The sequence below is a fragment of the Monodon monoceros genome, unplaced genomic scaffold (assembly GCF_005190385.1).
Source record: "Monodon monoceros isolate NGI ecotype Baffin Bay Population unplaced genomic scaffold, NGI_Narwhal_1 Super_Scaffold_3, whole genome shotgun sequence".
In the NCBI taxonomy this organism is placed as follows: Eukaryota; Metazoa; Chordata; class Mammalia; order Artiodactyla; family Monodontidae; genus Monodon; species Monodon monoceros.
Window position 1 is genome coordinate 76,266,887 of NW_021703780.1, and position 11,487 is coordinate 76,278,373.

Consider the following 11,487-nt stretch of genomic DNA (forward strand, 5'->3'; position numbering starts at 1 on the left):
TCTCCCAACTGGACTCTGATCGATCCACTTGGCTTCTAATTTGATTGAGAGGAGTATGGGAAAGACTGGAAGATGCACAAATCAAATTGAAGGGGAAGAAGTGAAGAATTTGGAACTAAATATCTTTAGTTTGAAAGCCTGTGATAACTGCAAGTGGCGCTGTCAAGCAGACACTAGGGTAGATAAGTTTAGTGTTCCAAGGAGAAGGTTAAATGATATATAATTTGGGAAGTCAAGACTTTCGATCCACGGGACTGGATGATTTCACCTTGAAAGAGAATGGAAAGAGATTAAAAGAGATTTCACCTAGAGAGAGAAGAAAAGGGAGCCCTAGGATTGAGTAGCTATTCAATATGTTTATACTCACTGTGAATCAACAATTGTTATGAGAAAGAATCAAATATATTTTAGGAAACACTGGTCTAATCCTGCTCCCCTTCAGCCATGCAAGGGATGCTGCCGGGGAAGGCAGTGTGGTGAGCAGCCAGGCCCTGGGCGTCTCCTCTGGACCACTGAGAACACGTTCCTCCTTGCGGGCTATGTCGGACCGACGGGCATTCTCAGACCCAGATGCTGAAGGGCAACCTCCCAGGAAAGGAGAGCAGGGAACAGAATCACCCCTGCAACGTGTGAAGACATTTTGCTGTCAGCTGCAAGAGCCGAACTGCTAGCTGTATAATGTAGCAGATGTCACCATCCGCTTGACGCCACCCAAGTTCAGTCTTACAGGTCTCTGTCTTCTCTGCAGTGTCACTGGCAATTTAAGAAGGATACAGATAAACACCAGTCCCTGACAGAGAGTGTCTTACAGAAAGGGGAGATTCTTCTTCAGTGCTTGGTGGATAATACCCCAGTGTAAAGGATGCCCTTGGGAGGATCTCAAAGCAGCCCAGGAAGCTGGAGAGCCATGCAGATGGTCTGTATGACTCTATCTTAGCCTCTCTGGCCGTGCTTTCTGGTTGCATCCTCATCCCCGACAACACGCCATTGGCACAAAGGAGCACGTGTGAGGGAGTTTAGCCTGGCAGCAACTTCTCAGGCAAAGATGTAATCTGTCAGCCAAAATCTGGCTGGTGGGGGGAAAATAACTTTCAGGGAGTCCTTGCAAGAACGATTTAACACTGAATTCAAGGGGAAAACTCACTTGTACTAGCTTTAAAATGCCTTTCCCTTCCCTGAAGTAAGGGCTATCAAACTACTCTTTTTTATCGAAAATGAACGCTTCCAAGCTGAAAAAGTATCTCCTGTGTCAGACCTTCTAGGATCCTAAGCAAAGTACAAAGCAGCCAGGAGATAAACAGACGGACTGAGGGAAGGAATATCCCAGCCCTGCATTTGTGACTCTCCTCTTTGCCCACATGGAAGTCGGCAGAGGTCTGTGGTTAAAGGCATGGGCTCTTAAGTCGGCAAAACCAGATTTGAATCCTGGCTTTAATGCTATGCAGCTGCAGAATTTTAGGAAAGTTTGCCTTTTCTGAGTCTCAGTTTCCTTGGTGGTAAAATAGGAATAAGAATTTGTACCATACACTGCTGTAGGGAGAACCAAATTAAGCAACATCTCTAGAGGGGTTAGCACAGAGCCAGGCACATTGTCGACTGTCAGTAAGTGGCAGCTGATGGTAGTAGTTAAGGCAGCCATCAGAACAGTAGTAGAAGGATATCCTATATGCCTCTATGCGAGACCACACCCAATGGTTTCTTGCAAAGTGCTGAGCAGAGCATGGCTCCTTTCTGTAGACTTCTTGTTTAATGGAAGTTGTGTGTCAAGCTTCTGCCACTTTAGAGATCCTTTAAGCAAAATATTCTTCCTAATAAAGGGACAAGCAGTGAACAGCTGTGAGCATGGCCTTGGCTGTCTAGATGAAAGAACTCAACTCCTTATACAGTGTACTGCCAAGTTTCAGGATAATTCATGGCTCAGCCAAACCCAAAAGGAAGGTGGTAAACGGCAGAACCTAAGACTAGAACAATACCGTGAAAATTTAGAAAGACTGATCTGGAGGAGGTCAGAACTGGTGTTATGCCTTGAGTTTGAGGAAAAGGGCCTATTTCAAATTTTAAAATGATTCTCATCTCTTACAAAATGCCTCCTGACCTCTGTCCTGCGATTTTTAACTCAAGGTGTAAGGGGGAGTCTATAGGTGGCTGAAAAGAGACCAATCACATTATTTTTATCTTGACGAGCAAAAGGCATTTCAGAATAAGTGCCGGAAAGTTTTTGTTGCATTTGTGTAGTCAAAACCCTGTAACAGGCTAGGCTAGTTTTAGGCTTTGGTAACAACTCCCAAATCTCAGTGGTTTAACACATAAGAATGTATTTCTCGATGACTCAAAAACTGCTGTAGATCAAGCACTCCCTCGGCTGCTGTACTGCATGCAGTGACTCAGAGATCTTATGTTCCCACCTCTCAAACCTGGGCTCCACACTCCTCAGGGAAAGGGAAGAGGCTCCACGAGAACACAGGAAGGTTTTACTGATTGAGCCTGGCAGGGACATGGGTCCTTGAAAGTTGGGCTCCCTGAGAAGCCTCATAGATGGTGATTAACATGCAGGAGGATTAATAAAATATATAGGTTGCAAAAAGAAAAAAAACAACACCACGCAGGAGGTTTATTAGGGAATACTTTGGGGATCGATATTTTTGGAAGGGAAGGGAAGAAGCAAAGTTGGAAAGAGAGAGTAGTTGGGCTATGACACAGTCTCAACAAAGGCCTCATCCAACCCCACAATAACTCTGAATTTGGAATAGTCCTTCATGGTTGTCCCCTTTGGAAAAAGGATGGGGCTGGGATTTCTATCCCTAAGCCTCTTAGACATTGCATGTGGGCTGCCTCAGAAAGAGTGTGATACTTTCGGAAAGACGCCTCTCTTCAAACAAGGCCATCCTCTAAGTCTAAGAGGTGAATACTGTCACTTAATCTTCCTAAAAGGTAGGAAAGCAGACCTTTCTGTTTGAAGGGGAAGATCTGGGATGCATAGCACAGCACACCTGTACCAAGTGGGATGAGTAAGGGAAAAACGTAAAAGACAAAATCAGAGAGAGAATATTACATAAAATTGTTTTTGGCAACTTGAAACAAAAGCCAGACAACAGTCACTTAACTGAATATAGGTGTATTTTTATCACATTAGAAAAAATCTAGAGGTATGGGGTCCAAGGTGGTATCACATTCTGTGCTATCAGGGCCTCAAGATCTTTATCTTTTGCTTCTCTATATAGAGCATGTAGGCTTTATCCTCATGGTCATGAAATAGTCACTCTCCCTATGGGTATTCCAGTCCTAATCAAGGCAGGAAGAAGATAGGTGGAGGGTAAAAGAGCCATGCATGCTGAATTTGTCCTTTTCGGAAATGATGGGGAACAAAAGCTTTCCCAGAAGGACCTCACCAGAAGTCTTCCCCTCATACTTCCTTAGCTAGAAATGGGTTGTCTGGCTACTCCTAACTCACATGAATCCAGGGAGTTGAGAGTTTATGACTGAGCTCATGCTGTCACTCACAGCATCAGATTTCTGCTCACAAGAAAGAAGAGAACATTGATACAGTATTGGATAGTCAACCAGCACTGCCTGACACCAGATCATGTAGGACCTTGGCATCCACAGGAAGGAGTTTGGATTTTATTCTAAATGTGACGGGTGGACATCGAAGGGTTTGAAGGAGGAGAGTGCATGACTGAATTGACTCAGGCAGTTGGATGCAGAATAGGTTATAGAGAGGAAGGGAGGGAGAGGGGAGGCCATATAGGAGGCTGTTGTCTTAGGTCACCAGGGAGATGAGGTGGCTCAGGTGACAGGGGCAGCAGTGCACAGGGGGTTTATGAAGACTCTCCAAACTTGAACGTGTAACTGCCATCTTGGCCAGATAAACCCATTCTGCTTAGACTCCTCCTACCATGAGGGGAGAGAGGCTCCTGATAGGTAAACACGGTCTCAATTTGATCAGTCCCTTTAACAGAGCCTGCGGTCTTGGAGCTGGAAGCCAGCCTTCCCTCTAGGAAGATAAGGTATCATTATCTTCATTTTATAGATGAGACAGTTGCACCTGCGAGCGACCATACCACCTCTTTAACTTATGGTTAAAGGCAATTACTTGAATTTGTTTCTGAATCTGACATTTGTGACACTTTGCTGAGTATTACATTTGTTTCCTTCCTCTATCTTTCTCCTTAGTTTCATTTCTCCTTTATTTATTTTCTCCTCAGTTTACTACGCTCTTAAGATTTCCAGATCTCCCCTTCAATTCCTTTTTATGGGTTAAACCCTGACTGAAGACATGTATAAACAGCAAAGAGGAGAGAACTCCCTGGTAGCCTTATACGTACAGAAAAAACAATGTTTCTGGAAGTTTTTGGTCTGCAAATAAACAAACACAGGCCATCTGGCACCACCAAGCGGCTACTCCAGGAGTTGCATAGGAAAAAGTAAAACTTGCTTTTGCTTCCTGCCCACCTGAGACACCAGACACCAGAAAATAGCTTGATTGCATACATCTTGGAGTGATGTTATTTCATGAGCTTCTCTGAACCCTGGGATTCTCTCATGTAGATTTGGAGGAGAGTAAATAGTCTTTATAAGATGGGGGAAAGGATCATTGCTTTAGATCTTTCTTTGACTTGAAATATTCTTATCTCCATATATTCTGAATCCCAGAGAGTTTCCCGATTTATCCAAGGTCCTTTAGCTGGTAGGCAGGAAAACTGGGACTTGATCACTTCTCCCTGGCTCTTTGTCCAGTGTTCTCACAACTATGGTATCATAAATCACTGTTCTATATAGACAACAGTGGGCGGAAGAAATCATGCACTTTTAATTAGAAAATCAGTCTTGATGATCGGTGAGGGATAAAGATTGGGACTTCTCTGACTCTGATTCCTGTATCATTTACTGGTATTCTTTAGTAATTAGTAACCTCTACATGATAGGAACTTATCAAATGTATTTTGAATGAAAGGTGAATGAGTTTCCCTTCTTTTCCATTCAGCGTAGCTGGAGTGCAAACAATGTCCCAAGCCATTCTACAAGTGATCGTGTACCCAGAATATTATTTAACTGCTTTCCCATTGGGCTTGTCTCCTAGGCGTTTCCTTGACATAGGAGAACAACTACGGATATATGATGATTACGATGTTTGATTCAGGCAATCAGCAATAAGCTTTCTACATCAGTCTAGTCCCTCAAATTACCAGGTTGTTGGATGATGCCAACTGATGCTGCAAAAAATATGTCTGAACAGTTCTATAAGTATGGGGACAGCCATCAGAATCCTGTCATTATTCAGTAGCCTAATTTTTGAGAAAGTCTTTTCAATAATTGGCAGGAGATACAGTAATGGGACCTTAGCTGTGAAAATTTAATACTCACTGTCAGTCCTGGCCGAATCCTAACAGTGACCCCCAATGGGTCTTATATGAGTGAATCATCTCTTAACTTCAGAGCCTTTATCTTCCTTCAAAGAAAATTCTGCTGAACTTATACTTACAGCTCTTTCTCCTATGCCTATGTCTGTTTAGAATTCTCCACTTTCATTATCTCAGAAAACAGGGTAGTATGGTAGACATTTGGAACCGAAGAGCTCTGGATTTGAATCCTGGTATTGGCACCTTATGGATTTATGGTCTTGGGCACAAACCTCAACCTCCCTGACTTACAGTTTCATCAACTACAAATTAAGGGTATTCATACACTGAAAGATTAGACATGCATAAAATACTGAGCACAGCATCTGATATATACACACACACATATTATATACTAAATAAATGTGTGCAATTCAATCATTATTACCATTGTTATCATTAAGGTAATTTCCATCCAAAACAGTTATTTACAAATTTACTTTTTTGAAATTCGGCCTGGGTACGTAAGGTCGTTAGGATGAGTGTGTCTCTTCTGTGTGCAGATATTCTAGGTCAGATAAAAGATCAAATGAGGGTATTTTCCCCTCAGCACTATCATGTAACAGGGGAACTAATTAGCTTCCATTCGCCATCTCTTGGGCCACCTTTCTGTGTTGTGCACAGTTGTAATTTTTCCACAGTATGGAAGTTTAAACTGTATTAATAGGGAAAATCTGCATGGATGTGTGACGATATCAAAAGTATCAATTGTACTTTTACTATCTGTTTTTTGGAGAATGTACATTAAGTTCAAGTACCTATGCATTCAGTAGAGTTTTCACTTAAGTTAATTCAAGTTAATTAAATTCATAACTAATCATGACAGCATCTATATGCTTTTGTAAATCAGTCATATGTTTACCATTAGGATGTACTGACTGAGTCCCGAGTCACTGCTTACTGAGTACATGAGTTCTCAGATCCTTTGTGGTAATGCCAAGGTCTTCTATGGGTCCCTGGTCCCTGGAAGGGCCTCCCTGATCTGGTCTAGACCTCTCATTTTTTAGTCAAAGCTACTCTGGATTAGAGGTGTGAAATGGTTTACCCACAGTCATATGGTTGGTCCATTTCAGAACAAGAAATTGGACCCACGTATCTAGAGGCTTTATCATATACTGATTCTGCCACACTAAAGTTTCCCAAACTTCAATCCCTCTTGTATAACACCTTCAAAATTCTTCCTATATCTGTCTATCTCTATGAATATTATTCACTTAATACTTTTGTTCAAATCAAATTTGTTTGCTCACTCCTTAAAACCCAGACTTGTCCTAAGAACTATCCATAAAAACCACTGATTTTTAGATGCTAGGTTTCCCCCCCTAAAACTCATTTAATTATTATGCAATTATTAACATTTCTCTATAAAAATGTATTCATGTACCATCTTGCATCATCTCAGACACCACCTGTGGTACATGGACCACCCAGTATATACCCAGGCCAATCCTTGGAGTAGGAATTTCAGTGTTTCTCTTTCCTTCCAGTGCTTTTCTTTTCCCTCTTGCACGTCTCAGTGAGCACTCTGGATAATCTTGTAAAGATGGAGCTTTAAACTCTTGTGAATTGAGGCACATACCCAATTGATGTCCCAGAAATGTAATTTAAGCTATATCTGAAATAACACCTGTCTCTAATGTAAATATGCACTGCAATTCTAGGTTCTGGTCCTTTTAATATATTTGCTATTTATTCTTTCTGTTTTCAGAGATTCTGAAGGAAGGATTCTGGTCTGCTACAGTAAATAGAGCATGAAAATCAGGTCTGGCTTGAATTTTATCCTAGACATTAACCCTATCTCAGCTTTTGCAGGCTATTCTTACTGGCTGAGGTGTGGCCAATAATTAACCTTTTTTCCCCCTGCTAAGAACATGTTAACCTTAAAGAGAAGACAGATACACATCATGTTTCAATTTTAAATGGTTCTGCACCATGGGATACATTTCTCTCTGTGTTGCCATCCTAGGGGCTGTATGTAAATTAAGCATGGGATAACAGAGTGATGAAGTGCAGGCACTTGTACTTTGCCTGCCTGGATTTAAGTAACAACTCATCTACTTCTAGTTTTTTTATATTAATTCCTTAGCCCATGTCAGTCTCAGTTTCATCATCTGTAAAATGGTGATAATAATAGCAACTACCTCATAAGGTTATGAGGGATAAATAAGATCTGATGGATTAACCTCTTAGCCTATTGCTTGACACTTACCAGGAGCTTGGCAAAATTAGTTTTTATTATAATAGTAAGGCTGGTTTACACCTTGGAAATTTAGGGTTTTATATAAGTGGGATGCTCAGGAGATACCATTTTAAAGGGCATGAAATGACCAGTGGTTTCCCATTGAAAAGGGGAAAATGTTAGGTTACTGCCTAGTGACTCCTTCTTATACCCCAATTAAATTCTTAAATCTTCCATCTCAGGAAATCACTTCCATCACAACAAAGAAGTAACACTATTGCTACTTCCTCATGGGGCTAATACCATAATACCATTGTTGGGCTGGCCAAATACTAGCACCTAGATTGAAAGTGGTCAACATCCTTCTAAGAAAAGGTCATTTTTTATTTTAGCAGCTCTTGGGGGTGAGAACGATGCCAAAAAAAAAAACAACACGTGGCTTCACCAGACACTAAGGCATTCAGGGAAGCAAATGCCTCATGTCAGAAAAGAAAGAAAAAAAAAAAGAGAGAGAAAGTGCAACCTTTTGCACAGATTTCTTTATCAAAGGCAAGATGACTTAAAATATAAACTGGCTGACCTACTGGAACATTTATACCCATTTTTCCCTTATTTGACAATGCTCACTTGCTATTGTTCTTTTAAATCCTAATTCATTTTGTCCTTACTTGGAAGCTATGTTTCCACCATTTAGAAACAACAATAAAGCCATGCGCACAAGATCAAAAGACAGAAATCAAAGAGTTTTAACTCAGAACTGGTATAATCCAGCAGAAAAAGAGAAGTGGGGAGCTTCATCTACAGATGAGACACCAGATTTATAAAGTCATTAAGCATGGTTACTTCATACAGCTCTCAAGTCTGTTTCAAATGAATATTTCAGGTTCTGACTCTCATTAGAACTGTAGCTAAAGGAACTAAAATGTGATAATGCAGTATTCCTTTCTCCATCCCCAGCACTCCCAAAATTATCTAAATTTTTTGTAAGATGGTTTATGGAAAATGATGTTGAATTGATGGTCAGGCCACCTGGGGTCTATCCTCAACTCCACTACTAACCGTAGAGGCCTTGAGCTAGTTTATTCCTGGGGCTCATGTCTCTCATTTGTAAAACAGAGGAGGTATTATCACTAACATCCTATAATTGCATCACCCAGAACGACAGTGTGTTAGCAACTGAGGAAATATTTTAATCTGAGCAAGTCATTTGATTAAACTAGAAAAAAACAAAGGGGGAATAAGTTTTCCAAAGAATGCTTTTTCTTTCAACATTTCCAGGTGGGAAAAAATCCACATTAAAAAAAAGTTTTAAACCCTCTGATTCTCAAAAAAACAAACAAAAAACACCCCAAAACAACAACAACAAAAAATCGCACAATTTAAACAAGTTTTGTTCAAAACTCAGAATTCTGATATACTACCCTCTAGTGGAGACTGGAAGCAACGTTGCTAATTCCATCTGAAAGTACATTCAGACCTTTTGTTCACAGGACAGGAGTAGGGGGAGTTTTGTTTAAATTGTAATCATTTACAGTCCTCAAAGTGTAATCCAAAGATCTGGGCCCTCAGAATCAACCCAGCTTGCCAGAGCTCACTCAAGAGCAACTCAACCAGGCTCTTTGAGGGTAGGGTCTAGGGGTCAGCACAGTTAATGGAGAACTCAGCTAATTCCTAAACCCACTGGAATTTAAAAACCAATGTTCTAGCTCCCTGAGAGGCATGGTATGAATGTGAGCATTATCGTAAATCTAGTGTGTAGTTAGGAGGCAAATCTCTAAACCTTGAGGAGAGGTACAAAGTTAAATTCTCTTTTCTTCATCTCAAGAAGTGGAAAATAAATACAACATCAGTTCCCTGGCAACTCCAAGATAAGGATCATGTTCCTTTGCACAGCACACAAGGTGCTTCACGGTCCACACGCTACATCCCAGCCACCAGGCCCTGGTGCTTCTATTACTCTTTGCCTCTGCCCCATATTGATACTATTGCCACCGTTAAATTCCACCTAGAAATCTATGCAATTGATTCTGCATATTTAAACGTTATTCACTCTATATGGAATATGCCTTCCTCCAACTTAAATTTGATTGGAAATATCATTCCATTTTTATTTATCATTAATGAAACTGAAAAGGATAATGCTACACAAAATTGAGATCAACGGCAGAAGCATCAAGAGTTGTTCTGCAGGCTGCATTTATTCTATCCCATTTCCATACGCCACTTTTTCCAAGTGTTTGCTGTGCAGAGACAGCCTATAGCAATGTTGCCAATGGCCATGGCCATTCCCCTTTCCAATCACATGGCTGACCTCAAGCCCCCTTCTTCTTTACCTGAGTTTAGAAATACTTGAGCAATAGACCCAGGGCAAGTATAAATAAAGATCAAAATGTCAACTTTATTTCTGACAAAAGCTTGGTTGGAGACTGCGGCTAGACCTTTGGGTACCACTGGAGGGAAGGTTTAGGACTACAGAAGAGGCATCCTAACCAAGAATTTCTGCCCTGCATTGTTTTGGGGTCAAGATGGAAGAAAAGGAATCATATTCTGATGTTGTAGTCTTTTAGCAGTTTAGCTCTCCCCAATTTATAAAATGAACAAAGGGCTGCCTCTAAGAAGGCCCAGCTCTATAGAAACTCTGGAGCTGCCCCTCTGCAGAATTGTTAAATGAGAAAAGTCGACTTTCTAAGCTCTGAAATTTATTTTTCAATATCTATTGAAATGATAACTTGCCTGTAAGCAGAGTTCTTGTTAACTGAGTGCAGTATGTTCTGCTCTGGGCCAGTTGGCCTGTGCTGATTGCTTGTTTCTCATAAAAGATGTTGTTTTGTACATGTTACAGGCGACAGTTAAATGCAGTAGTAAAAATTTCAATTATTAATGTGATACTGAAAAGCTATTTCCTTTCTTAACAAAGTTTTTCTTGATGTAATTGTAGGTTCACATGTAACTGTAAGAAATAATACAGAGGTCCTTGCGGCATCAGGCAGGACACCGCCGAGGCGGACTCAATGGTGAGTGTTCCCACTGGGCCATCACCAATGGGTCACCACTTAGAACCGCGGTGCCACCGCGGCACCACGGCACCGCACACATGTATAATCTGCAGCCTCCAAACCCAGGGTTAGACGGCACCGCTGCGGGCGAACTGCTCAGTGCTCAGGAATGACTGAGGCTGATGTAAAACCGAAGGCCTACCCTCCTGCAGATGCCCACCTCACCAAGAAACTATTGGACCTCGTTCAGCAGTCATGTAACTACAAGCAGCTTCGAAAAGGAGCCAATGAGGCCACAGAAACCCTCAACAGAGGCATCTCTGAGTTCACTGTGATGGCTGCAGACACCGAGCCCCTGGAGATCATCCTGCACCTCCCACTGCTGTGTGAGGACAAGAATGTGCCCTACGTGTTTGTGCGCTCCAAGCAGGCCCCGGGGCGAGCCTGTGGGGCCTCCAGGCCTGTCATCGCCTGTTATGTCACCATCAAAGAAGGCTCACAACTGAAGCAGCAGATCCAATCCATCCAACAGTCCATTGAAAGGCTCTTAGTCTAAACAGGTGGCCTCTGCCACACTCCCTGCTGCTGACTGCTACCCCAGGGGTTATGTATCGTTTGTCTGTTAGCATATAGTATTTCCAGCTACCTCCTATTGTTATAAAATATTTTAGTGCTCAATTTGGTTTTTGTATTTTTGTATTGTTTTTGTCTTGTTTTTAGGTTGTCATCTCCTTCCCAGCCTCTCCTGTAATCTCCACTTCCACTCTCTCTCTGCCATCTTATCCTCCCTTTTGGAAAATGCATGCCCAGAACAGGTGGAAGCAGGGTGGGTGACACCATTCAAAGGCAGGGAAGAGCCAAGGTAGAGATTTGGTTCCAGCTTTCAGGTGCCACCTTCCTACTGTGCAGGGCA

The 11,487-nt window shown here is 41.7% G+C and overlaps 1 pseudogene; it reads left to right on the forward strand.

Annotated features, from left to right (window-relative positions):
* The first annotated feature begins 10,743 nt into the window (after positions 1 to 10,743).
* Positions 10,744 to 11,130, forward strand: LOC114907936 (annotated as a pseudogene).
* Positions 11,131 to 11,487: the final 357 nt, after the last annotated feature.